This window comes from Halichoerus grypus, chromosome 1 (assembly GCF_964656455.1).
Source record: "Halichoerus grypus chromosome 1, mHalGry1.hap1.1, whole genome shotgun sequence".
Taxonomy (NCBI): Eukaryota; Metazoa; Chordata; class Mammalia; order Carnivora; family Phocidae; genus Halichoerus; species Halichoerus grypus.
Window position 1 is genome coordinate 206,689,122 of NC_135712.1, and position 27,604 is coordinate 206,716,725.

The 27,604-nt window shown below is 52.7% G+C and overlaps 1 long non-coding RNA gene across 3 annotated transcripts in view; it reads left to right on the plus strand.

Moving 5' to 3' along the window:
* Window positions 1-13,594, plus strand: part of LOC144379022 (uncharacterized) — a 28,551-nt gene extending 14,957 nt beyond the window's left edge. For all 3 annotated transcript variants that reach the window (XR_013441022.1, XR_013441020.1, XR_013441016.1), the window contains 2 exons: window positions 2,711-2,844; window positions 12,020-13,594. This is a non-coding gene — a long non-coding RNA (uncharacterized LOC144379022). The remainder of the gene's footprint in view (window positions 1-2,710; window positions 2,845-12,019) is intronic.
* Window positions 13,595-27,604: the final 14,010 nt, after the last annotated feature.

A 27,604-nucleotide genomic window follows, 5' to 3' on the forward strand; every position in this document is an offset into this window, starting at 1 on the left:
GGGGCAGCTGGTACCCAAAGAACCTGGAGACATGCAGGTCCATGCTTTGCCTCTATCCCAACAGTCTAGCCCGTGGCATCCCCAAGGGGACGTTTGAGGCCAACTCTGGGCGCCTCCAAGCCCTAGGCCACTCCCCGCACCCCATTTCCTCTGCATTGCCCCCTTGGTGGTGCAATTGAAATGAATATCATCAGAGGCGAAGGCCCAGGAGAATGAGGTGTGGCACGTGGACTGGCACTTTCCTCTGTGGGGGACACCTGGTCCTGGGCTGGCATTGTGGATGGGGTGGGGGTGGCAGGAGGGTATCTGCGTGGAGCTGGATGATGATGGAGCGCTGTCAGCTCAGAGTGACGTTTACTCCCAGCTTGGTAGTGTGGGGTCAGATTTGTCTCCAAAAGGGGCCTTGACATCCTACCCCACCTCTCCCTCATCTCTCAGCTCTGGCCATCCTGTCATCCTTTGTTGTCCAACACCCTAAACTCCTTTCTGCCCCAGGGTCTTTGCACTTACTGTGCCCTCCACTGGATGGCCTTGCCCCAGTCTTGGCGTGGCAAAGGCCATATCCCTCTCAGGCCTCAGTGCAAACATTGTGGCCCCAGAGAATCTCCCCACTCACCTTATCCAGAGCAGGTTCCCCCTCTACAACCACTAGTTACATCCCTCTGTTTACTTCCTCTTTTAAAACACTTAACCAGCGATGATCTCATAGGTTGTTGTCCCCTTCCTCTTCTGTCTTCCCCGCCGATGGTAAGCTCCAGAAGGGCAGGGAGGTTTAACTGTTTTGTTCCTTCTGTGTCCCTGAATCTCCGAATACAGTAGTAGGTGCTCAATAAATGTTTATTGTTGTTGGCGGGTTAAATGGAAGACAAGGTTAAGTGTGGGAACAGCACCTGGGAAAAGCGGGACGTAGAGGAGAATTTCATGGGCGGGGGGCTGCTTCCAATACCTCTCGGGGACCCCCCGGGTACCCTGCTTGGGGAGAAACCCGAGAGGCGACCCACTTTCCCAGAGTCGCACGCACCTCCCCCTGGTGGCCCACAGGTGGCACTCGCTCCCTGCGCTGCAGCGGCGGGAAGCAGTGGTGGGAAAATCCCAGCGTCTGGTGGTGGGGGAGGCACCACCATTTAGCCCACTCCCCTGTCCGCCTCCTGCTGTCAAGCCCTGACCCCGAATTTGGACGCGAAGCCCTGGGACGCAGCTCGGGGCCCGACTCCTGGGGCCTGAGAGGCACGGGGATGGTATGCTGAGGGGTGGGGGGGAGCTGAAAGCTCTGCCCTGCGCATACTCCTGCCCACCCCCCAAAACTAATTAAGCAGCCCCATGCTTGGGAGAAGGGGGACGGGTGGAACGTTCACTCTGCGTCCATCCCGGCTTAATCCTGTTCACGCCCGAGGCGGGCAGAATGCTTGGTCCTCAGTGGGCCCTTGAAGCACACTTGTGGAATAGTGAGTGGGCGGACCCCCATTTTGCAGATGGGGAAACTGAGGCTCAGGGAGGCTACATGGCTCGCCCAGGTTCACAGAGCCAGGAAATGGTGAGGCAGGGGTTGGAGTCCCAGGTATGCCTGACTCCCGGGTCAGCTGGTTTAAAAAACACTGAAAAGTGGATTTCTTAGTCACCCAAAGTGATACAGGAATCCCTTTGGAAAGCAAAAGTCTTCCCTGACCCTCCTCACCTCAGCCCCCAGGTGGTGGTGGTGGGGGTCCCCTTCTAGCCTGCTTTCTCTGTCTACACCTACTGCAGGGGGCACCTGGATTTCTAGCTGGGTCACTGGGCACACACTTCCCCTCTCTGGGCCTCAGGTTCCTCGCCTGTAAAATGTGCATAATTGTCATCGAACTACCTCCCCACCCCCGCCACCCCCCCACCTCCCCCCACCACCAGTGGCTGTGAGGACTGAAGGAGTTATTCTCACGGAAAAGCCCTTAGAGCAGAACCTGGCGTCCAGGCTGCCTCCAGACCGTGCAGGTCCCCTCCGGGGGTCTCTACATCCCGGTGGGAAACATACCAGGCTGGAACGTTCCAGCTACTTCTCTGGTATGAGGGCCTGGCCCGCAGTGCCTCTCTGTGGTCTGAGGCTGCCTGTGAATCCCACTGTGTCTGCATCTGGCTGAGGTGTGCGCGCTCGGCTCTTTCCACGTGGGGGTCAGTGGGTGTGCCAAGGTGTACGATCCACTGGGTTCCCGTAGGGTTTCTCAACCTCAGTACTTGACATTGCAGGCCAGATATTTGGCCTTTCTTTGCTGGGGGGGCGGGGCTGTTCTGTGCCCTGTAGCCAGTAGCATCCCGCTCCTCAACTGTGACAACTAGAAATGTCTGCAGAAGCTGTCACACGTCCGATGAGGGGCGAAATCACCCCTTTGAGCACTCCTGCTGTGTACCCTGCTGGCATGTCCCCCCGCTGGTGTGTATTTGTGCATGTGTGCTTCTCTGTGCCATCTTGGTTTGGCTCCCCCCCACCCAGAAGCATGTTCTGACACAAGGATCCGGGGCGGGGGGGCATATAGTTTATTTGGGAGATAAAAATAGATATTTGTGCATTTTCCCCCAAATGCTTATGGTGAAATCCTAACCCCCAAGGTGATTGGTATCAGGAGGTGGGGCCTTGGGGAGGTGATTAGGTCGTGAGCGTGGAGAGGGGATGAGTGGAATTAGTGCCCTTATGAAAGAGACCCCACAGAGCTCCTTCGCCCTCTTTCTGTCCCGTCAGGTCACAGCAAGAAGACGGCTGTCTGTGGGTGCGGAAAGAGGCCTCTCACTAGAACGCCACCATGATCTTGAACTTCCCAGCCTCCAAAACTGGGAGAAGCACATGTGTGTTGCTCATAGGCCACCCACTCTGGGGTACGTTGCTACAGCAGCCCGAGACACGGGCAGGGAACTTGGGGAGGGGGAGAACAAAGGGGGCTGAGGGCCCCTGGGAGACCATGTGGGCCGTGCACCTGCCGGGAGAAGGAGTAGGGGCATTTTTCCACCAAGTCCCTTTTGTCGTGGGCTGAGGGCTGCTCCCAGGGGCGCGCATTCCAGCGGTCCTGGCCCCTGGCCATGTGCACGGCAGTGGTCAGGGCCCAGATGTGGTCGGGGCTTGGCAGCATCTGTGGGGGGCGGAGGGGGGGTTCCTCCACCCTTTCCTGTGGCTGGCTGCTCCTGGGGAGGTCTCTGGGCTGCCTGAGCTGGGCTGTGCCAGCCCACCCCGATTTCCGCAGCCGGCTGTGTGTATATTTGGTGTGCCAGTGTGTGTTTATCTGCCGTGCATGTGTTTGCGTCTGTATTTATCTGGCGCGAGTGTGCGCGTCTTTGTTTTCCCTTCTGCTCCATCTCCGCAAACGTGGGGGAAACTTCTGTTTTTAATCAGGGGCCAGAACCGTCTCATCGCCATGCTAGCAATGGTGTTATTAATCAGGCCGTTTGGAAATGGTCTTTCCGAGCGTTCCCTGAGATCGGGCCTGGGGTGCCCTGCCCTGGGGACCCACCCAGAGGTAGCAGCAGCAAGGAGGTGCCCTGCCCCCCTCCTCATGTGTCTGAAAAGGGAAACTGAGGCACCTGGCTGCACGAGGCCTCTCCGTGAGCAGCCAGGGAAAGGAAGTTTTATGTGCAAAGCGTTTTACATGCATAAAAGCTTGATGAGTCCCCTCCCTGTCACATTGAAAAAAGGAATTCTCATCCCATTTACTGATGAGGAAACTGAGGTTTGGGGGTGGGACCCAGAGCTCATGGGTTTCCAAGACTTGTCTCTTCGTTCTTTCAAAAGGCAACCACTGGGGCGCCTGGGTGGCTCAGATGGTTAAGCGTCTGCCTTTGGCTCGGGTCATGATCCCAGGGTCCTGGGATCGAGCCCCACGTCTGGCTCTTGGCTCAGCGGGGAGTCTACTTCTCCCTCTGCCTTTCCCCCTGCTCATGCTCTCTATATCTCTGTGTCTCAAATGAATAAATGAAATCTTTAAAAAAATGACAACTGCTTTTTTTTTTTTTAAGATTTTATTTATTTATTTTTTTTTATTTTTTTTTATTTTTAAAGATTTTATTTATTTATTTGAGAGAGAGAGAATGAGAGAGAGAGCATGAGAGGGGGGAGGGTCAGAGTGAGAAGCAGACTCCCTGCCGAGCAGGGAGCCCGACGCGGGACTCGATCCACGGACTCTGGGATCATGACCTGAGCCGAAGGCAGTCGCTTATCCAACTGAGCCACCCAGGCGCCCAAGATTTTATTTATTTATTTGAGAGACTGAGAGAGAGCAAGCACAAGCCAGGGTGGGGGGTAGGGAGAAACAGAGGGAGAGGGAGAGAGAATCTGAAGCAGATTCCATACTAAGGGCAGAGCCCAACACGGGGCTCCATCTCACGACCCTGAGATCCTGACCTGAGCCGAAACCAAGAGTCGGATGCTCAACCGACTGAGCCGCCCAGGCGCCCTTCAAACGGCAACCACTTTTGAAGCTGTCCGGGGCTGCTTGGTCCTCACCTGTGTCTTAGTGTCCCCTTCAGTCACTAGGAGCCCTTCTCCACTAGCCAGCCCGAGCCAGTCTGAATAATCCATGTTTCTTGGCAGGGCACCAGCTTTCTCATATTTTCCGTTCTCGGATGCTCCAGGCCCAGGGGCCTGGCTGGCTCTGTGAACACAGATATTAATTAGCATTAATTAATAACCCCTGAGGAGTGAGGGAGCTGCCTGTCGATCCCCAAGCTCTGAAGGACCTGGAGGCTGACTTGGGTCCCTGGTGTGTGGCAGCTGGAGCCTGAGCTGGGCCCTGAGGTGGGCGAGGGGCTCTACCCCGGCTGCTGGGGCCCGGCATGCTCCAAGAGCGGGGTCCGTCGATGGCCCCAGTAGACAGCCTTAACCTCCGGAGCCCAAACACCAGAGGCGGAGACGTGGGCCCTGTGAGGTCCTGTGGCGGCAGAAAAACAATTGGGCTGGAGGGGACCCTCATCCCATTTGCCAGGAGATGGAGCCTGCGGTTCCCCGAAAGGCCACGTGTTTGGCTCAGATCCCCACCCCGGCACCTACTGTGTCCCATCAGTCAAGTTACTTACCCTCTCCTTGCCTTGGCCTCCTCGTTTATGACATGAGTGTAATTCCTGCCTTGCAGATTGTTGGAGCAAATAAATGACCGTATGTGTATTTCATGGCAGATCCACACTGTCACCGTGGAAGTCATAACCAGTAGCCACAGCTGTGACAAAAGGCCACTGGGGCCAGCTCCTCTGCTTACCAGCTGAGTGGCCTGGAAATAGGGATTCACTGTACCTAGGTATCAGTCTCCCCATCTGTAAGATGGGGCTAACGCAGTATGGACTTTGTAGGATTCTTGCAAAAATTGAATAAAATAATGCCCCTAAAATGATTAGGACAGTGCTGAACACATTATGAGCTGAAGCAGAGAGAGAAGAAGCCACTGTGATTGCGCTAAAGCACGGAGGTATGGGGTTGGGGCAGTAGGGGTGCCTCCTGCTTCAGGCCAAGTCTGATCACAGAAAGGGAGTCAGACCGCACTTATGATTAGTCCCAGGGCGGTATTGTGGGGGGCTGAGCTGTGTTTCCTCAAAAAATATGTCCAGGTCCTAAACCCCAGTCCCTGGGAATGTGACCTTATCTGGAAATAGGGTCTTTGTTGGCATAATCAGTTAAGTCGAAGTTAGGTCATCCTGGATTAGGGTAGGCCCTGAATCCAGTATGACTGGTGTCCTTATTAGAAGAGGGGACAGGACCCCAGAGAAGGCCACGTGAAAACAGAGGCAGAGATCGGAGAGATGCGGTCACACACCAAAGAATGACACCGGCTTTGGGAGGCCAGGAGGGATTCTCCCCCTCAGCCTCCAGGAGGAGACAACCCTGCCCACACTTGACTTGGGACTGCTGGCCTCCAGAACTGTGGGAGAATCAATTCCTCTTGTTTACAGCCACCAGGTTTATGGTACTTTGTTTTGTCAGCCCTAAAAACCCAAGATAGACATCTATCTGAGTTTTTCTCTGAAATCACGTGGTGTCCCACAGCACCGTAGCTGATTTCCTCATCCTTTGTGGATGGACACATGGGCTGTTTCTCGCTTTGCCTGGTCGCAAACAAGCCTGCCAAAACCACCCTGGCTCCCACCTCCATGCTCAAAAGCGCTTATTCCCAGGAGGGGAACTGATGGTGGAGGGTTGGAAAACTGCCCATTTTAATGAACACTGCCAAGCGCCCCCCCCCACAAAAGTGCCAGGAAGTTTACCCCCACTCTGAAGGAGAGCACCCCAAGAGTGTGTTTCAAATGTGGGTCAGAACTGCCCAGTGAGGCTGCAGTCTTGTTGAAATGGTGCTTCTAAGGAGAGCCGCAGAAGTATTCGTGACCCATCCTTTGGGTGCTGTGTAGGGAAGAAACTCTCTTGGACTTCCCTGAACCTCGAGGGGGAGAGGGGGGGAGGGGGGTAGAGATCCTGGATGCAGTGGATTCTGGTGGAAGGTGAGCCCAGAAAGCACGGGTAAGGGAGAGAGGAAGCAGGGAAGGGAAGGGAGGGCAGTCAGTGAGGGTGTGTTCACAAGTGAGTTTCCACTGCTAGCAAGTGGGGCTCAGTCCTACGGGGGCTGCTGAGACACCAGGTTGAGCACACCCCTCAGAGCTTTCCCACCATGGGACGGGGGAGCCGGGGTATTTGTCCACCACTCCCCATCAGTCATTGGGCAGGGGCTGCTCCAGCAGTGTGTTTGCTTTCCAGAACGTTCTGCTGGCCCTGGGAATGGTCCGGCTGCCAGGGGCTGGCTGTTGGAAGAAGGGGGTCAGCATGCCCAGGAATGCCGCGGGGATATGGGTGGTTGCTGGCGTTCTGGGAAAGCAGAGATAGATGATAAACAGAACAAACACATCACGGGCATGTTTGGCGCGGGGGGGGGGGGGGGGCGGGGGGATGTGTTGAAGAAAAAGAATCAATTAGAGCAGGGCAAAGGTAAGGTGACAATGCTGTAGGTGAAGGTCCTTAACACCAAGCTCCACACCCAGTAGGAGACTAATAAATAAACGTCCCATACTTCTCTCTAGTCTGTGAAGAGATGGCAAGAGGGAGGGAGGGTGGGAGAAGAGAGAGAGAGGCTGGCCGGTGTGGAACAGCCACCTGGGCAGGGTGGGAAGGGAGGGCGGGAAGGAGGGAGGGAGGGAGAGGCTGGTAATGATGCTGAAAAGTAATCGGCCCTTCTCTCTGGGAGGCAGTGAAACTCTAATTAGAATGAAAATGTGGTTTAATGAGGATGAAAACGGTAATTGTGCTGGGCAGCGCGGTCCCCACGGTGCCACTTTCCCAGGGGGCCGCTCTGGGCCTTGGAGGGGCTGGGGTAGGGCCACCGAGATGAGGAAGGGCATTGGTGGGGCCTCAGTTTCTCCCCTGAGGGTCCACCCAGATGGCACCAGGTAAAGACCGCTGTGCAGGGCCCCACCTGCCTCTGGGGCTGGTTCCAGGTGCCCCCGGGGGCCCTGCTTTTCCATCCCACACCTTATCCTCAATAACAATACAGCAGTGACGCTGAAACACTGATGTTGTTTATTGAGCACCTACTATGTGTCAGGCACCATTCAACTGCTTTACAGACTCTAACTCACATTATCATTAAAATTATTCCCATTTTGCAGATGATAAAACTAGGGCACAGAGAAACCATATAGAAGAGTATATTAAAAAGAGGGTGACAAATGTAGCTCCAAGTAGCCAGGGGCTTTCTTTCCTTAGCCAGGTAAGTGCTGGGGGCACCAGGGGTTGCCAGCCTCCGAGGCCAGGGACCCCTCGTACAGTTTCCCTGACCGTACTTGAGGTGTCACCCATTCCTCTCCATCTGCTACTTACGCTCTGCTAGAGGAGGTGGGCGTGACTGGGTGGGAGGTGGGCGTGGCTGGACGGGCCATAGGGGTGCCTGGATTTGCAACATCTCTGACGCTGGAGGAAAGAGGAGCTGTCAGTCATTGTAGTGGGCCGTAGAACTGGGACCGAAACCTGAGGCTCCTGACTCCTAGGCCTCAACTTTCCTGCCACGGAAAGCTGAGGTGTTGTTCAAATGCAGGTTTGGATAAGACTGAGGTTTATAAAACTTCAAGGTCTCCACTTTTGCTTCTGGAAGTACCAATAATACGCAGTCTGCAGCAAGGACACATCAGAACAAAAACATTCATTGAGGCCAGGTGGGCAATAAAGCAGACTTGTCTGGCCCTTCAAAGTGATCCTAGGTCAAGAAAGATTAGATTCAGGCGCCTGGGTGTCTCAGTCGTTAAGCGTCTGCCTTCGGCTCAGGTCATGATCCCAGGGTCCTGGGATCGAGCCCCGCATCGGGCTCCCTGCTCAGCGGGAAGTCTGCTTCTCCTTCTCCCACTCCACCTGCTTGTGTTCCCTTTCTTGCTGTGTCTCTCTCTGTCAAATAAATAAATAAAATCTTTAAAAAAAAAAAGAAAGATTAGATTCTTGGCCACATATATGGCAGATAAAATGTTAAGGACCTTGGGGCGCCTGGGTGGCTCAGTTGTTTAGCATCTGCCTTCGGCTCGGGTCATGATCCCGGGGTCCTGGGATCGAGCCCCGCATCAGGCTCCCCTCTCGGCCGGGAGCCTGCTTCTCCCTCTCCCTCTCCCCCTGCTTGTGTTCCCTCTCTCGCTGTCTCTCTCTGTCAAATAAATAAATAAAATCTTTAAAAAAAAAAATGTTAAGGACCTTAATATACAAAGAGCACTTATGAATCAATAAGAAAAAGACAAATATCTCACATGTGAAATTGGCACAGGGCATAAATAGGAGACTCACAAAGGAATGATAAAAAGTCACCAAACTTCTCACAAGGATGAACAATCCGACCATTTTATCAGCTAAAGACTCATTTTTAGGGACGCCTGGGTGGCTCAGTCAGTTAAGTGTTTGCCTTCAGCTCAGGTCATGATCCCAGGGTCCTGGGATCGAGTCCTGCTCAGCAGGGAGCCTGCTTCTTCCTCTCCCTGCCCCCCTGCTAATGCTCTCTCTCGCTATGTCTCTCTCAAATAAAATCTAAAAAAAAAAAAAAAAAAAAGACTCATTTTTACTTGTCAAGCTTATCAGCATGTGTGAAATTTTGGGGATGCACACCTGTGCACTCTCATGGGCATGTAAACTGATACAACCTTCATGGAGGGTGGTTCCAGAACTTTGTATTAAACATTTAATTGTGTGAACTCTCTGACCCAACAAGTCCATCTCTGGGAATATGCAAAGATCTATAAAGCGTGATGCAGGGTGGTTAAGAGCCCCATAATCAGATGGCTGGGGTTTCCAATCCTGGCTCTGCCGTCTGTGAGCTATGTGCCCTCAGGTACATGAATTAATGTCACAGAGTCTCCATTTCTTCACCTGTACATTGGGCATATCATGAGGACTCCATGAGATAATGTATATGAAATCCTCATTTAGCGCCTCACCAAGCACATAGTAGGTGCTTGCCACTATCACCAGGACAAAAACCCTCATAGAAAGCTGGGAAACAGTGAAAGTGTCCTTGTGCAGGGGGTGGGCTAAATAAGGAGCAGAAAACGAAAATGAGCAAACCTAGATTCATCGACACCATGTGACCTCTGCAATTTATTAACAGAAAAACAAAAAGAATCTCGAAACAAAATAATGGCCGTATATTTAAAATTTGATAAATCTTTAATATATGATACTCAAGGTTTATATAAGACATCTTTAAATTAAATTTAGGTGCTATGTTTCAGATACGCATGAAAATATCGGTTGTTTGAACATTTTACAAATTTATACTTACTCCATATAAAGCCTACACAGAGGCTTTCAAATAGCAAGTGACTCTGTTGAATTTCTTCCAAACAGATATTCAGGGACCCAGCTAAGTTCAATATTTGGATATGCTGTAATTAACATGGGACTTCCAAAAAAGAAGAACAAAAAACAAAAAGAACACAGGTTTCAAACATCACATATAGCCACATAATTTCAAGCATTTTGACCATGAATCAGAGCATTTATTTTTCACATTGTAATGTAGTCTTACCCAGGTTCAGAACTGCAGCAAAAATTTCATGAAGTCGGGGCGCCTGGGTGGCTCAGATGGTTAGGCGTCTGCCTTCGGCTCGGGTCATGATTCCAGGGTCCTGGGATCGAGCCCCGCATCGGGCTTTCTGCTCAGCGGGGAGCCTGCTTCTCCCTCTCCCTCTGTCTCCCCCCTGCTCATGCTCTCTCTCTCTCCGTATCTCTGTGTCTCAAATGAATAAATAAAATCTTTAAAAAAAAAAATTTCATGAAGTAATATTTATCCTATCTCTGTGCACTGAGTTCTGACATTTTCTATTCTCTTCTGTTCCATTTTGGAAGGCAGGTCGTTCTCATAAATACAGTATTATTTTTCTTCAAGGCTTTGGTGGATGTCACCGGACCGCTGGGTAGTGACTAGGAAAAAGGGTTAGGGGCACGGGAAAAGTGTGATTTGACTTCACACCTGTGAGTGGGTTGTATGTGTGAACTTATGTGCACATGTGTGCGTGTGCGTGCATAAGTGTGTGCTTACACATGTGCACGTGTGTGCATACAGGTATGTACGTGTGTGTGCGCGCTCATAAGTGTGTGCATGCGTATGCATACAGATATGCACATGTGTGCCTGTGTGTTGGGATGACGGAGAGGCAAGTGGGGCAGTCACTTCAGGAGGAAAATCTAAGGGGGTGTCAAAAAACTCAGTCATCAAGATAAATATTTTAATGCAATATTTTAAAAAATCAAAATAATGGAAAAATCCATAGGAACAAAATGCCAAATTTTTAAATACAGCCAGGATCTGGCCCTGGTTTCAAAAATCAGCCTCACTCACTTCACCCTAATCCTGCTCCTCTGTGCATGCATGTGTTTGCACGCATCTGGGCACGTATCTATGAGTATGGGTGTGAATACACGTGCGTTTGCATGCTTTTATGCATTTATGTGTGTGGTGTGTGCATTGCGTATGCATGGCTGCGAGCACCTGTGCATATATAGGAATTTGTAGGCATGTGTGCATGTGTGTGTGCCTACCTGTGTGTGCACGCGCGCATGCCCGAATGCCCAGAGAAACATGCAGAAAGATGTCCTTCAAGCTAACTATACTTTCTTCGAGGCGGTGAAAATTCAGGTATTTCTCTCTCCTTGTACTGGCCTCGATTTTCCCCCGTGGTATGGGTCATCTTACAACCAGAATAAAAACAAGAAAGCCAACTTCACTATGGAGCGAAGGTCTTGGGCAGAGGTGTTTCCCTCGGGGAAGCCACTGAGAAGGAAGGAATCGGAGAGATCCCCAAATTTACTCACCACCAATAATTGCTGAAGTTCACGGAGCATTTCACCGTGGGCCAGGAACTGTCATCTCTTTGTTCTTCACTGTGGAAGGTGCACAGTGCTGAACACATGTTTGTTGAATGAAAAAGTGAATGAGTCCATCATCACTCCCTTGGAGCCGGGACTGCTCTCCCTCTGCCTGGGATGCCCTTCCCGATGGTTCTCACATGGCCAGCTCCTTCTTGTCATTTATTTATTTATTTTTAAAGACTTTATTCATCTATTTATTTGAGAGAGAGAGAGAGAGCACAGCAGGGGGAGGGGAAGAGGGAGAGGGACAAGCAGACTCCCCGCCGAGCAGGGAGCAACGTGGGGCTCAATCCCAGGACCCCGGGATCATGACCTGAGCTGAAGGCAGACACTCAACTGACTGAACCACCCAGGCGCCCTTCCTTCTTGTCATTTAGACTCCAGTTAATGTTGCCTCCTCCAGGAAGCGCTCTCTACTGACCTGTTTACACCAACCCATCAGCTCATTTAAATTCTCAAAACAGCACATTTCTCATCAGAGCAGATTTCTCATCTTCCTGCTGAGGACAGACCTCACCTCTCTTGTTCACCACTGTATCCCCACCCTTCACACTCAGCGCCTGGCATATAGTAGGTACTCAGTAAACACTTGCTGAATAAATGAATGACATCCCCACCTCATTACAAACAAGGAAATTGGAGCTCAGGGGTTCAAAGTCACCTGCCCAAGGTCACTATGTTTTTCAGGTGGCGAGACCAGGATTTAAACCCTTGTCCCTCTGATGCCAGGGCCTGGGCCATCAACCAGGACACTTCCCTCTCCTCCAGATGGCACCAGACCGTGTGCCTGATGCTCCGATGTGTCCTCTGGGTCCCCGGAGGCTGCTTACAAGTGGACCACCTGCCAGGAGAAGCCCTGGGCATGATGGAAACAATAGCTCCTGTTTATTGAGCACCTACTGTGTGCCACCAAGAAGGGCTCAGAGAGGCTGTGCTGAGTGTTGGGTCCCACGGCTGATCCATGAAACATGGCCTATGTTGTGGGTCGAACTGTGCCTCGCAAAAGATATGTCCAAGTCCTAACCCTTGGAACATGTGAATGTGGTCTTATTTGGAATAGAGTCTTTGCAGAAGTAATAAAGATAGGAGCAATATAAGAGCGTCCTAGATTATACAGCGGAGGCTAAATCCACTGGCAAGTGTTCTTATCAGAGACAGAAGAGCAGAGAGAAGGGAAGAAGGCCGTATGAAGACGAGGCAGAGACTGGGGTGATGCGGCTGGAAGCGAGGGAACACCAGAGCCCCCAGGAGCTGGAAGACGCCTGGAAGGATCCTCCCCTATTGCCTTCCAGGGGATGCGGCCCTGAGGACACCTTGATTTCAGACTGCTGGCCTCCAGAACTGTGGGATAATAAAATTCCCGTTGGTTAAGCCCCCCGGTCTGTGGTCATCTGTCACAGCAGCCCCAGGACGTGAACACAGTCTGCTCGTCCACAATTTAGCATCACTGTTGTGCAATGTACAGAAAAATGGAAAGAACTGTCCGGTGAGCACCCACGTGTACGCCCACCACCTAGAGTCCGCGGTTGACGCTTGGCTTGATTTGTCATTATCTGTCTTTCCATCCACCCACCCACCCACCTCGTTACAATTTTTGCGAATTAAGAATTTATCTTTTTTAGAGCGGTTTGAGGTTCACAACAAACTTGTGAGGGAAGGTACAGAGATTTCCCATACACCCTCTGCCCCCACCAAGGCACGGCCTCCCCGCTATCACCGGCCCCACCAGAGGGTGCATTGGTTACAACTGATGAGCCCACACTGACGCGTCATAGCCAATCAAAGTCGGACGTCACGTACGGACGTTACACTTCACTCGGCGTCTTCTACGTTCTGTGGGTTTGGACCAATGCAGAATGACGTGTATCCACCATTATAATCTCATACAGGGTATTTTTCACTGCCCTAAAAATCTTGTGCTCCACCTGTTCATCCCTCCCAGCCCCCACCAACCACTGATCTCCTTACGGTCTCCATAGTTTTGCCTTTTCCAGAATGTCATATAGTGAGAATCACACAGTACCTAGAGTCTTTTCAGATTGGCTTCTTCCACTTAGCAATGGACATTTAAGGTTCCTCCCTGTCTTTTCACGGCTTGATGGCCCATTCCTTTTTAGCGCGAAATAATACTCCACTGTCTGGGTGGACCACAGTTGGTTCATCCGTTCACCTCATTTTTTCGTGCATTTCAAGGTTAAGTCCCTGCCTCCTCCCCACTTATTTTAACACAGCAGCCAAAGGGATTTTTTTTTTTTTTTAAAGTCAGATCATGCTCCTGCCCTGCTCAAAACTTTCTGGAGGACCTGGTCTCACTACACTGAAGCCCAAAGGCCTCACTGTGTCCCCTGTGCTCCTTCATCCCTCTCACCTGTCCCCTGCCATCCTCCTGGCCTGTGCCAGCCCACGTGGTCACCACTAGTTACAGTGTACCTACTGAGTGCTTGAAAATGACCACTGAGAATTCAGATACGCTCCAAGTGAAAACATACCAGATTTCAAAGACTTAGTACAGAGAAAAGGATGTAAAATATCTCATTAATCATTTTTTATATTGAAGTGCATGTGGAATGGGGAATATTTTGGCCATAGTAGGTTAAATAAAATATAGGATTACAATTAATTGCATCTACTTATTTTCTACTTTTTAAAGTGTGGATCCCGGGAAATTTTAAAAGACCTGTGTGCCCTTGTTTGTGGCTTCGTCGTGTATCTGTTGTTCTGAGCAGGGCTAGGATGTCCACTCCAGGAGGGCGGGGGGCGGGGGGGATTAGACGCTCCATAGATATTTGGTGAATGAATGAATGAATGACCTCAAGCCTGAATGGCCCCAAAGAGGTGACTCTAAGTCAAAGATTTATTCGCCCCTGGCGACGAGGGAAGACCTCAGCTCCTGCTCTTTAGGAGTTTCAATGGGGGAAAGGGGGGCAAGGGCAGGCTCATCCCAGGGCAGCCCCCTGCGCGGCTGGCTGGCTGGCTGGCCCGTGCCGCCCACCCCCCCCACCCCCCGGGACGAGGGCACGTCTCAGTGGCTGAGAAGGCGGAGCCTCGGGGAGGGGGACCAGCGCCAGGCGGGGGGCTGCGGAGTAGGCTCCCCCCGGCCGGGGTCCCCTCCCGGGGGCTGGGCTGGCGGGAAGGGGCTGGGCTGCCGGGCAGGCGGGACGGAGCCGGGGTGTCTGCTATCGACCGCCAGGACCGCTGCAGCGAAGCTTTTAGACCCGCCGGCGCGTCCCGGCGGGGTCGGAGGTCTAGGCTTCCCCCTCCCCTACCTGGGGGCGGCGGGGGGCTTCCTCTGACGCCCCCAAGTCCCGCCCAGCCGCCAGCCCAGCCGCCAGCGAGGCCTGCAAGCTTGGCCTCGGAGCTCAGCTCGGAATCCCACTGCTCACGCCACTGCCTTCACACCGGGCGTGGCGCCACCTGCCCTGGAACTTTACTGAGACACCGCTTCCATCCAGCAGGTTCTGCTGCCTGCGTGCCTGACACGTGCGTGGGCCCTGGGCCCGCCGCCCGCCAGAGTCTGGAACTTTTCCATCCAGAAAGTCCCAGAAGGATCCCAGCCCTCTCGTCCCCCCACCCCGCCCCAAGCACTCTTCTGATTTCTATCTCTGTGGGTTAGTCTAGCCTTCTGGAGAATTCCATGCAAATAGAACCCCAGAGGGCGGCCTCTTTGGTCTGGGTGCTGCTTCTCAGCAGTGAGCATCCTGAGATTTCCTAGTCTCCAGTATCTGCTGCGGAGTACTCCATGGTGTGAATGGACCTCAGCCTGTTCATCCGTGCTCCTGTTGGTAGACATTTGGGGTGTTTCCAGCTTTTTGGCAAGAACGAACCAAGCTGCTATGAACATTTGCCAACAGATCTTTGCGCAGACATATGTGTTCATTCCTCTTGGGTAAATACCCAGGAAGGGAATTGCTGGGCTGTAGTGTGTGACTTTATAAAACAGAAAACACCTGGCAAATTGTTTCACACACACCAGCCCTGGATGAGAGTTCCAGTTCCTCCACATCTTGTCAACACTTGGTATTGTCGGCCTCTGATTTTGGTCAGGCTGATGGCTTGTAGCCTGGACCATTGCTGTGACCTCTGCCTTAAAACCCTGCTTCTGCCCTGGATCCCCCACAGCTGCTTCTCTCCCCACCAAAACCAGGTACATAGTTTATCTTTATTACTTCCCTTTTTATTATAGAAAACTTTCACACACATGCAAAAATAGAAGAATGTGAAGAGCCTGGATGGCCCAGTCACCTGACTTCTATGATCATCCACATTTGCCCATCTTGTTTTATCTCTCACCTCCCAACTTTTTTTTTTTTTTTTAATGGACTATTTTAAAGCAAATCCCAGGTACCATATTACTTCTATGAGTATCACATGAAACTTCTCAAAATTAAATCCAATGACATCGTGGCCTGCCTTGAAATAGTCGAGTGGCTTCTTATGGCTCTTAGAAAAAATTTCAGCCTTCTACTCCTCCCCTGTCCTCAGGCGATGCTCCATTCACATTGTCCTTCTTGTCCTGAGCACATTCCAGGCTTGTTCTTGCACGCACATGCTGTTCCGTCTGCCCGAAATGCTGTTCCCTCAGATATCTGCATGGTTCCTGTGGTAGGCAGCATCTAAGATGGTCTCGCATGGTCCCTGCCTCTCGAGTGAGGGCTGGACCACTCACTTCTAACCAATAGGACGTGTGTGGCAAAAGTGGTGGTATGTCATTTCCAAGATTAGGTTATAAAACTGTGACTTCCCTCCTGGCGTGCTCTCCCGCTCACTAGCATTCTCTCTTATCCTCTCGCTTGCTCACTCTGATGAAGCCAGTGGCCATGATGTGAGCTGTCCTATGGAGAGGTCCATGTGGCAAAGAAGGGAGAGTGGCCTTCAGCCCACAGCCAGCGAGGAACCGAATTCTGCCAACAGCCCCCTGTGTGTGCGCTTGGGAGCAGATCCTCCCCGGCAGAGCCTTGAGATGACCTTACCCCCAGGGGATGCCTTGACTGCACCCTCAATGAGATACCCAGTCCAGCTAAGCTGCGCACAGATTCTTGACCCACAGATGCCAGAAGATCACCCATGTTGTTTCAAGCCACTAGATTTGGGGGTAATTGGTACGCAGCAGTAGATAACTAATAAAACTCCCTCAGTTCCTTCAGGTCTTTGCTCAAAAGTCACTTTCTTCATACGTGAGGCCTTCCCTGGCCACCCCATTAAAATTGCAACTCCAAAAAAATAAAAAATAAATAAATAAATAAAATAAAATAAAATTGCAACTCCAAGCCAGCACTCCCCATTCCTCTTCTCTGCTTGGTTTTCCTTTATTTAACTAATTAATTGCCTTGCCTTTCCCCCTGCTAGAACATTAACTCTCGGAGGACAGGGGCCTCTGTTTTGTTCATTGCTGTATCCCCAATCTTTTTTTTTTTTTTTTAAGATTTTATTTATTTATTTGACAGAGAGAGAGCGAGAGAGGGAACACAAGCAGGGGAGTGGGAGAGGGAGAAGCAGGCTTCCCGCTGAGCAGGGAGCCAATGCGGGGCTCGATCCCAGGACCCTGGGACCATGACCTGAGCCGAAGGCAGACGCTTAACGACTGAGCCACCCAGGTGCCCCGCTGTATCCCCAGTCTTAAAATACTGATAGGCACACAGTAGACCTCACTGGGTTTAATGATACACCTACCACTGATCCAACAATCACACTTCTAATTATATACCCCTCAAAAATTGAAAGCTGAGGGGCACCTGGGTGGTTCAGGTGGTTAAGCATCTGCCTTTGGCTCTGGTCATGATCTCAGTGTCCTGGGATCAAGCCCCGAGTCGGGCTCCCTGCTCGGTGGGGAGTCTGCTTCTCCCTCTCCCCCTTCCCCACTTGTGCTCTCTCTTGCTATCTCTTTGTCTCTCAAATAAATAAATAAAATCTTTTTAAAAAATTGAAAGCAGGTTCTTTTTTTTTTTTTTTTGAGAGAGAGAGAGAGAGTGCATGTGTGAGTGAGGTGGGGTGTTGGGGGCAGAGGGAGAGAGAGAATCCTAAGCAGGCTCCATGCCCAGCATGGAGCCTGACGCAGGGCTCGATTTCACGACCCTGAGAGCATGACCTGAGCCAAAATCAAGAGTTGGATGTGCAACCCACTGAGCCACCCAGGCAGCCCTGAAAGCCAGTCTTGAAGAGATATTTGTACACCCATGTTCACAGCAGCATATTTTTTTTAAGTTTATTTATTTTTTTTAGTAATTTCTACACCCAATGTGGGGCTCGGACTCACAACCCCGAGATCAAGAGTCTCATGCTCCTCTGACTGGCCGGTCAGGCGCCCCCACAGCAACATTATTCACAATAGCAAAAATGTAGAAGCAACCCAAGGGCTCATCAACAGAAGAATGGATAAACAAAATGTGGTGCTTTCATACGAGGGAGTATGATTCAGCCTTAAAAAGGAAGGGAATTGTGACCCAGGCTACAACATAGATGAACCCTGAGGACATTATTATGCTGAGTGAAATAAGCCAGACACTAAAGGACAAATTCTTGTGATTCCAGTTATAGGAGGGACTTAGAGCAGGAAAAATTATGGAGACAGAAAGTAGGATGGAGGGTGTCAGAGGCTGGTGGGAGGGGGAATGGAGAGTTAGTATTTCTTGGGGACGGAGTTTCAGATTTACAAGATGGAAAGAGCTCCGGAGGTGGACGATGGTGACAACTGCACCACACTATGAATGCGCCTGAGGCCACTGGACACTTAAAAATGGTGAGATGGTGGGGTACCTGGTGGCTCGGTCATGTAAGCGTCCGACTCTTGATCTCAGCTCAGGTTTTGATCTCGGGGTCGTGAGTTCGGAGCCCACAGTGGGCTCCACGCTGGATGTGGAGCCTACTTAAAAAAAGGAAAAAAGGGGGTGTCCCCCTTCCTTGAGCCGAGCTGTGTGCATACCATTCCTGCCCGCCACCCCTCCCCCCATCAGGTCTGCATACCTTTCACATCTCCCCAGCTTCTCCGGAACTTTTCAGGGATGGGAAATCCTCTTCCTGCCCAAATATGGAACCAGAAAGCACTCCTCTTTGTCAACTGAGGGTGAACTTGGAGAGTTGGGGAACCTGGCTCGGGCCCCGGTCCACTGGGGCTCCCTTGTTCCTTCTGCAGCTGCCTGGGCACCCATGTCAGGAGGGGTCATCAGCTCTGGGGACACTGTCCTGCATGAATCACCCTTTGGACAGGTCTCTGACAGCCGTGCTCCCCGTACCTCGTTCCTCATGCATAGATTTATGAGCCACTACAGTGCTCGGCAGGCCCCGCTCATCCCTCCTGCCCTTTGTCTGCAGGTGCATGGAGAACCCACGCTCACAAAAGGTCTGTTTGCCCACACGACACTGAGAGGCTCCCGGCCCGGCTGTGGGCTGGATGTTCTTCCATTCGCCCTAGTGTGGACTGAATGGTGTCCCTGCAAAATTCCTACGGGGAAGCCCTTATCCCCGGTGTGACTACACGTGGAGATGGGGCCTTAAAGGAGGTAATTAAGGTTACATGAGGTCATAAGGGTGGAGCCCTGATCCCATAGAGCTGGTGTCCTTATAAGAAGAGGACGAGACCAGAGATCTCGTGCTCCCTCTGCACACACCCAGAGGCGTGGCCCCGTGGGCACACAGCGAGGAGGCAGCTGTGAACCAGCCAGGAGGAAAGCGCCTTGACCGTGGACTTGCAGCCTCCAGAGCTGTGAGTTGTAAATCTGTTACTTGTGTATAGATCTGTTGTTTGTAAGCCAGTGAGTCTGTGATATTCTGTTGTGACAGCTTGAGCTGAAACAGGACAGTGACGTGGCTGCTAGCGGCCCTGGGGTTACCTCACGTCACCCTTTACTAGTTTCCCTGGACGGGGCCCCACACCTTCGCTAGGCCTTCCTCCACTGTCCCCTGTGCGTGCGCCGCTGGCCGCCCATCACTGGTCTCAGCCCTCGCTGAAAATTGGGATGACCTGGGGAGCTTTCACAATGATGACCCTTGACCCCGGTCGGAGAGTCTGAAGTAATTGGGTCGGTTTGGCTTTAGGGAGCTTTCAAACTTCCCTGGCTGATTCCAACATGTAGACAGTGTGAAAACCCGCTCATCTATGGCGGTGTTTTCCAGCAGGAGGCGAGTCTGCCCTCCCAGGGGGCGTTAGGCAACAGCGGCAGACATTTTGGTCGGCACAAGTCGGGGCGTGGGTTTTATCAACATCCAGTGGGTGGAGGCCAGGGACGCTGCGAAACATCCTACAATGAACAGGACGGGCCAGGTCACAAAACTGACCCAGCCTCAGATGTCAGTCCTGCCAAAGTCAAAAGACCTTGCCCTAGAGGTACATGGACCTCGTGTTCCTGACGTGATGGCGCACAGCCCCACGTCAGGGGCAGGTGCTACTCTCTTCCCATTTTGCAGAAGGGAACACTGAGGCCCAGAGAGGGGAAGTGACTTGGCCATGCTCAGACAGCAGAACTGGGGGCTTGCATTGCTCTTTAGCACAAAAAGCAGTGAAGAGTGCCCATGACATCATACGGAGGAGGGGAATCACAGAATCGAGGAGGGCGTCCGTCCGTGAAGCCCGGTGGTTAAGCATGTAGATTCAGCGGCCAGTCTGTCGCCCTCTGGCTCTGTCCCTTCAGGCCAGGGCTCCACCCACCCCACATCACCTCCGTGCCTCAGTGTCCCCTATTTATAAAGTGGGATTATGGCAGTCATGAGACCTGCATGGGTGGGCTTGGAGGGGCAGGGCCAGCAAGAGGGTGGGATGGGGTCCACTCGGAGCAGGTGGGGAAGACTCAGGTGCTATCTGGGGGAAGAGCATGCCAGGCTGGCCGAGGGAAGAGCCAGTGGGCCTGGAATAGAAGGAGGCCTGCTTCATCCTCTCCCCTTCTCTTCTTCCTGAGCCAGATTTGGAAAAGGGCCAACTCCAGGTCTGGCTCACGGAGCCGATTCTGCACATCTCTTCCTAGCTTGGGGCTTAGTGACACCACGTTAGCAGCTTGAAATCAACCAAGGTGGGAGAACTTACACCATGGAAGTTGGCAAACACCGCAAACCAGGTCCCCTTGCCCCCGCCGGTTCCCCAGCACCCCGCAGCTTACACCCCTCTGCACACCCCTCACACTCCCTGTCTCTGTTCAGGCTGCAAATGCCATAGGATGGGTGGCTTATTACAAATCAGCATTTATTTCCCAAAGTTCTGGGGGCTGGAGGTACAAGATCAAGGTGCCGGCAGATACAGCGTCGGGTAAGAGCGCTCTCCCTGGTTCATAAATGGTGGTCTTGCTGCGTCCTCACATGGCGCACGGGGCAAGGGAGTTCTCTGGGATCCCTTTTATGAGAACACTGATCCCATTCATGAGGGCCTAATCACCCCAAAGGCCCCACCTCCTCATACCATCCCTTTGGGGGTTCGGAGTTCAACGTCTGAATTTTGAGGGGACACAAGCATTCAGCCGGGGGTACTGGCCTCCCCGCTGGAAGGTGAAACCACCTTCCCAGCTGACCTCTTCCTACCTGCCCTTCAAGACAAACAAAACCCTCTTTGCAAAGGTGAGGCCGAAGACCAACATCACATCGGAGGGTGACAGAAGAAGTGTCCCAAAGAAAGCTGCAGCGGGGTGGGGAGAGAGTGAGGGACAGGGGCTGCTCTGTAGATTGAGGGGTAGGGAGAGCCCCTTGGCGCTTCACGCGGCCCCTGCATCTTCCCACCCCGCCCCCCGGCAGTCACTTGAGTGCCCTGAATCTTTTTTCTTACAGATTCCCTCTTGTTCCCCCCCACCCCACCCCTGAGTCCTTCTTAAGGCCCCTGCCCGCTGCCCTGGGTCTGCTCTGTTCCGAGAATTTTCGTCATGCAAAAATTTCTCAGTTCCAAGCTCATTTCTGCTCATTGAACTCATCTTTCACCCGAAATTGGCTTTGCTGCTCGCTCTGGGCAGCTTCCTTGCTCCTGTTAGAAAGGCGACATGGGCAGTGACTCGGAGGTCACCCTGCCCTCCGGGGAGCTCTGTGGTCACCACCTCACTCTGTCCACACCCATCCCAATGTCAGAGCCACTGAGGGTGGCAGGGCCCCCCAACAGCCCGGGGCAGACCCAAGGCTTGTCTGCCCCAGCATGAAGGGGGGTTAGGGAGGGTGCCGGTGGTCCAGACTTCCTTGCTCTGCCCTGCCTTAGTTTCCCCATCTCCCCACCCCAGCCTCTCCTGCAGGAAGCTCTAGAAAGAATTTCCAGACACACAAAGATGAGGCAAGGCAGCTTCTCTCTTCCTCCTGCTCATGCCAGCTTGGGCCCAGCCCCAGTGGGCCCCCAAATGGGGACGATTCCCACTGAGCTTGGACAGAGACCGCTCCCATCCTCCCAGCATCTGGGAGCCCCCCAAAATCTTAGACACCCAGTTGCGTCCCCACCCCACTGTGCCCACCCTGCCCCCCCCAAATCTGGGGGCTGGAGCCAGAAGCCATGTCTTCTGTTTATAGATTGAGGAGGGGGGAGAGGGGTTGGCAAGTTTTAAAAGCTCATTAAGGCCTGAATTCTTTTTATAGATGAGGTTTCCTGTGACTTTTCTTTCCTCCACCCCCTCCGCCCCTCCCTGCCTTCTGAATGCCGTATTTATTTGAGTTAGAAAAATAATGAGGTCCCTGAGGTCGTACACAACACCTCGGCTCTCTAATCAAAGTATTGCTGTGGAATTAGAAATATATAGAAATCTGTGTGTTGGCCCGCGGGCCACCGGCTGCGGACGCGGGGCACGCTCACCCAACGCCACCCAAGCCCCACCACACTGTCTTTGGGGGAGGGATATAATTAGCTGTTTTCGAGCAAAGTCTCTGCAGCGGAGAGTGGGCTAGAAATGCCCGTGGTACTCCCTAGTGGGGGCTGCAGGATGGGGTGCAGCCCACTCAGAAGACATCCCTGGCTGAAGGGGAAAAAGAATGGGGGACCGGGTCCCGCCAGGCCTGCTCCACCAGGGGTGGGGGTCGGACACACTGGAGGCACTCGATCAAATATGCAAAATGAAGCAATGAACGAACAGTGACAAAGGACCACTCCAGGCCGGGGGCTGGTCGGCCTGGCCTTGGAGACCCAGGTGGTGCTGGGGATGGGGCGGGAAGTTTCTGGTGTTTTTTTTGAGGGGGGGTCTCTGTCTTTAAATCTGCCCAGCCCTAAAGCAGACAGATTCGGGGTGCTTGTGGCGGAGCTGAGGGTCAGCGCCCAGCCCACGGCTCCCCTCCCGCCCCGGCCTCCCTGGCCTGCCGAGGCCAGGGCAGGCAGCCGGTGACATTTACAGAGTCTTAGGGTGGCTTTGGCGGAGGGGTGGGGGGCGAGGGCAGGGAAGCCAGAGGTGTTTGGCAAGCCTGCGTGTGTGCGTATGTGTGTGTGAGTGTGGGGGACGATCGTGACTGTGTGTGTGACCACATGTGAGAGGGAGAATGTGTAACTGGGAGGATTTGTGGGGACGGGTGGGGGGAGCTTGAGGGTGTGAAGTTGTGAGTGTGTGTGGGGGCTATGTGGGAATTTAAGTGTGTGAAGGTGTGTCACTGGGTGAGGGTGCGAATGTGTGTGTGGAGGTGTGAGAACGTGTGGCTGTGTGGGAATTTGAGGAATTTGAGGGCGTGCGCTTATGTGACTGTGTGGGGATGTGAGTGTGTGTTTGGGGGACGGGTGACCTGCTGGCTCGTCTGCACCCACACCTGGGCTCTGGCCTCCCTCAGTCTCTGCCCCCCCCCATTGCCCCAGCTCCTTCGGACACTCACCCCGTCGTCCTCCTGAGGGGTTAGCGCTTCCCTCGGTCCAGCCTCTCACTCCCTTCTCTGTGTGTTTGGACTTCCACGTCACACTTGAGCGTCTGGGGCCTGTCCGCCTCATCCCCCTTGTCCGGACCCCAGCGGGAGGGTCAGGGGGCTGGGCCACCTCAGAGTCCTCTGCTCCCTGGAGGTCCTCCGGGTCCCCTAACCGTGTGGGGGAGGCCCAGAGAGACTGCTGCAGATGCAGGGAGGCGGAAAGGCGATGTGAGCCGGGGTCTGTGGGGCTGTTTCCAGAAGATTATTCCGCCCCCTCCGTCGACAGACTCGGGTGCCCAGAGAGGACGATGGGGGTGGGGGGGACTGAAAGCCGACCCTCTGCTGGGTGGTTCTCAGCCCTGGCTGCACATCAGGGTCACCTGCTCTAAAATGTCTCTGATGTCCCGGCATCTCCCGCCTCCCCCGCGCCCCCCAAGGCTGCACCCTCAGCTGGAAGTAGCTGCAAGTACAGGGTCCCAGGCAAAGCCTAGAGCGTTCTCAGTGGGACACTGTTGGCATTGGGACCTGCCAGATCCTTCTCTGTGGTGGGGCCCTCCTGTGCTCTGAAGGGTGTTGAGTGGCATCCCTGGCCTCTGCTCGCCAGATACCAGTAGCACTCTGCCCCCCACCCCCAAGTCGTGACAACCAAATATGTCTCCAGACATGGCCAAATTGCCCCTGGGGGGCAGAATCGGCCCCGTGAGAACCTCTGGGCTCAGCGGACAAGTGGGCCTTGGATGGGCACCATGATGCCCTTTCACTGTCTCCCAGTGCCCCCAGAAAGCTCTGGTCCTTTCTTTTTGCCACATTCTCCCCCTCAAGCCCTGGGGAATGAGAGCAAGTGGGGAAGCAGAGGGAAAAGGGGACGAGCGTAGGTGGGGACTGTGGGCCCAGGACTGCAAGAAACGGGGCAGCTGGGGGAGGTCGGGTGGGGATGGGGGCTCCCCTCAGATGCCCTGAGCTCCGGCTGGCGCTGAAGGAAATGATTTCCACCTGCCTTCTCAGCAGCGCTGCCCCAAGGCTGCAGATTAAGAATCAATTAAGAGCGGGAAGAAGGATTTGCCAAGCGGAGGCGGCGAGAGCTGGGGGCGCTGGGCTGCAAGATGGATGGGGGTGACTGGCAGGGGCGGGGGGCTCAGTGGGCCTGGGGGCTCGGGGCGGGGGGAGGCTCCCTGCGACCGCAGTCGAGAGTAGTGGTAAAAACAGTGCCTGCCTCATAGGTTGTTGTGCAGATTTAAACGTGTACGGCTCTAAGAACCGTGCCCGGCGTGCTAGGTGTTTGCTAAATAAAAATAAGATGAAGGATGGGGCCAGCCCTCCCCTAGCTGTGCGTGGCCGGTGGCTACTGCGGGAGACACTGCCGGTGTCCCCGCCCAGGCCACGTCCCCTTTTCTGGGCCAGCGCACCCATCTTCTGCCTGCTTCGGGTGTCGGCTGCCGGTGACTCACACCTGCCCTTTCTCTGGAGCGTGACATGTGCTGGGAGCCCCCTCCTCTGGAGATGCCAGGGAGGCATCCCCTCCCCCCAGGTGCAGCCCACAGCCAATCGCTTTCTGATATGGGGGTGCTAAAGGCCAGCCCCCTTGCCTCAAGTTGGAACAGACCATATGATGGAGTTCACACCCCGGCGCTCCCAGTGGGATCGGGCTGGGGCTAGATCCAGCTGAACCCACATCCTGGCTGAGCCCCTTCCTCGGCCCATCCTGCTTCCCTCACTCTCTTTCTCCTGAGAGTCCTCCCCGCAAATTAACGGGCATCTGGGTCCCTGCCTCAGGTTCTGTTCCCAGGTAGGTGCGGTGGACTGAATATTTGCCGTCTCCCCAAATTCCTATGTTGAAGCCCTAACCCCCAGTGTGATGGTATTAGGAGGTGGGGCCTTTGGGAGGTGATTAGGTTTAGATGAGCTCGTGAGGGTGGGGCCCCCATGATGGGATTAGTGTTCTTATCCGAACAGGTAGAGACCAGAGCTCCTGCAAGCCCACCCTCCCTCCCTCTCCCCCTCCCTCTCTGTCACGCTCCCTCCCTCTCTCCCCCTCTCTCTCTGCCATGTGAGAACACAGAAGGTGGCTGTCTGTACGCCAGGAAGAGAGCTGCCACCAGGAACGAATTTGCCGGCACCTTGATCTTGGACTTCCCAGCCTCCAGGACTGTGAGAAATTCATCTGCTGTTGAAGCCGCCCCCCACCGCTTCCCCACCTATGGTATTTTGTTACAGCAGCCCAAGCTGAGATGGTCACCTTCGTAGTAGGCAAAGCCAGCCCCTCACACACCAGCTGGAACGCGGTCTTAAAAACTGAACCCCATTCCCTCCGAGCTCCAAGCCAACCTCCCCCACCCCACAATTTCAACTCCTATTTCAAATCATATTGTACTCCTGTCCCTCCAGCCTCGCTTCTCTAAAATTCCCCCTTGCCTTCAATGGCCAAGATGATCCCTTTTGATTTCTAATTATTTGATCAGTAGTATAGTCACATGTTCAAAAAAATTTAAATACACAAAGAGGTATTCTTTGAAAGGTCTCCCTTCTTACCCCAGGCCCCCACTGGCCCAGTTTGCAAAACCCCAACAGATGTCCATTATTACCAGAAGCAGATATATCTTTCTATAGTGTCTTTATGCAAGAACAGGCAAATATGAATATATTTTTCTGCCCCCTTTGTACAGAAAAGGTAGCAGACTCTACATGCTGTTCTACACAGAGAAATCTTTTAAAAGAACAAATAGGATCGTTCTCCTCTGTTCCAAATTCTCCTATGTCTCGATCTGGGCATCTTGGGCAGGGCAGTTCTTCATGACGGGTGACTGGTTGTCACAGTGCAGGATGTTATGTGTCCCTGCTTCCATATCCAAATCCAATAAGCAACCCCACGCATTGTGACAACACCAAACTCTTGCCTGTTTCTACCCCCAACCTGAGGGGTGGTAGTGCCCCTCATTGAGAACTGCTGTAGCTCCATCTGACCTCTCTCGGGCCCTACCTCCCTTGTGCTCCCACCACTCTGGCCGTGTTAGCCTCATCACTGTTCCTTGGATAGGTGTGCTCCTACCTCAGGGCCTTTGCACAGATCATATCTTCCTTCTCCTTGGAATCCTCTTCCTCAGTTACCCCCATGGCTAATTTCTTTCTGATCCTTGTTTAAATGTCACCACTTGAGAGAAGGCTTCATTGACCACACATTTAAATAAACTCCCTCACCCATCATTTTCTATTGCTATTGTAACAAATTACCCTAAAATTTAGTGGCTTCAAACAACAAATATTTGGGGCACCCGGGTGGGTTGGTTAAGCGTCTGACTCTTGGTTTTGGTTCAGGTAGTGATATCAGGTCGTGAGATGGAGCCCCAAGTCAGGCTCCGTGCTCAGCATGGGGTCTGCTTGAGATTCTCTCCGTCTCCCTCTGCCCCTCCCCTGCTCTCTCTCTCTCTCTAAAATAAACAAATCTTTTAAAAAATATTTATTATCTCACAGTTTCTGAGGACCAGAAATCTGAGAGTGGCTTAGCTGAGTGGTTCTGGGTCAGGGTCTCTCATGAGGTTGCCATCAGGATTTTGTTGGGGCTGCAGTTATCTGAAGGCTGGGCTGGGGCTGGAGGAGCCTCTTCCAAGATGGTGCACCCACACGGTTGTCAGTGGGGGGCCCTTGGCTCCTCACTATGCGGACCTCTCCAGAGGGCTGCTTGAATGCCCTCACAACATGATGGCTGGCTTTCCATAGAGCCAGTGATCTGAGAGAGAGAGAGGCTGAAGTTCTGCCCCATTCTGTCACTGTGTCATACTCTATTCATTAGATGATGGTCACTCAATCCAGCCACACTCAAGAGGGGGGCAGATGGGGCTCTGTTCCTTGAAAGAGAGAGTATCAAAGAATTTGTGGATATATTTAAAATTCTTTTTATTGTGATATAATTGACATATAACATTTCATTTTTTAAAAATATTTATTTATTTGAGAGAGAGAGAGCATGAGAGGGAGGGCAGAGGGAGAAGGAGAGAGAATCTCAAGCCGACTCCGTGCTGAGCATGGAGCCCGACTTGGGGCTCGATCTCCCAATCATGACCCGAGCTGAAACCAAGAGTCGATCGTTCAACTGACCACACCAGCCAGGCACCCCATAACATTTCATTTTAAGTGTATAATATAATGATTATATACATATATATAGTATGTATAATGATTATATACATATATATGTCATGATCACCACAATAAGCCTAGTTAACTCCCATTACCACATATAGTACCAATTTTTTTCTTGTGATGAGAACTTTTAAGATCAGCTCTCTTAGCAATTTTCAACTATATAGGCAGTATGGCTACCTATAGTCACCATGCTGGACATTCCAACCACAGGGCTTATTTATATTATATCTGCAAGTTTGTACCTTTTTAAAAAAATATATTTTATTTTTTTATTTGAGACAGAGCACAAGCAGGGAGGAGGGTCAGAGGCAGAGGGAGAAGCAGGCTTCCCGCTGAGCAGGGAGCCCCGATGCGGGGCTCGATCCC